The following is a 531-nucleotide window of genomic DNA, read 5'->3' on the forward strand; positions in this document are numbered from 1 at the left end:
TCCATTTAGCTATTCGTTTCCAAAGGACGAAAGGAGGAAATCAAAAGAAGAAAACATAGGCCTATCTCGCTACAATAGGAAGTATCTAGAACCGCATTGGTCGTTTATGTAAGAGCTAAGGTGACGTAATCCTGCGATAGAGTGTCTAGGGTTATATCAGCTTTAAGTTCTCAACAGCTTATTGTCATGAGTCTATCGGCTAGTAATTCGCTAGTAGATGCATAGGTAAAACACGTTAATAAAAAGTATCGTAGCATTTTGTTTACACCAAGAATCATATATTTCGTCTCTGCGAACTGCGCCGAAACAAAACACCCAACGTCTTTATCTAAATACGGCAAGAAATGGGAAGACTAAGGGTCCAAATCTCTTTCTAAAGGGGGAATAAATCACCACGACCTAGAAACAACAACATGATAATAAAAAAAGATTAATTCGGAGATAAGGGAAGCGGCAGGGAAGGCTTAAGCAAACCAACGACGCAGTAGGTAGGTCGCCCGCTCCAGGTATTGATCCGTTGTTGCCTCCTCC

At 41.2% G+C, this 531-nt stretch overlaps 1 protein-coding gene across 1 annotated transcript in view; it reads left to right on the plus strand.

Annotated features, from left to right (window-relative positions):
- The first annotated feature begins 301 nt into the window (after positions 1-301).
- Positions 302-531, plus strand: part of LOC113803803 (uncharacterized) — a 7,529-nt gene continuing 7,299 nt past the window's right edge. The window contains exon 1 of the mRNA XM_070120730.1: positions 302-488. The gene's annotated coding sequence lies outside the window, so the exon portion shown is untranslated. The remainder of the gene's footprint in view (positions 489-531) is intronic.

Source organism: Penaeus vannamei, chromosome 4, assembly GCF_042767895.1.
Source record: "Penaeus vannamei isolate JL-2024 chromosome 4, ASM4276789v1, whole genome shotgun sequence".
Taxonomy (NCBI): Eukaryota; Metazoa; Arthropoda; class Malacostraca; order Decapoda; family Penaeidae; genus Penaeus; species Penaeus vannamei.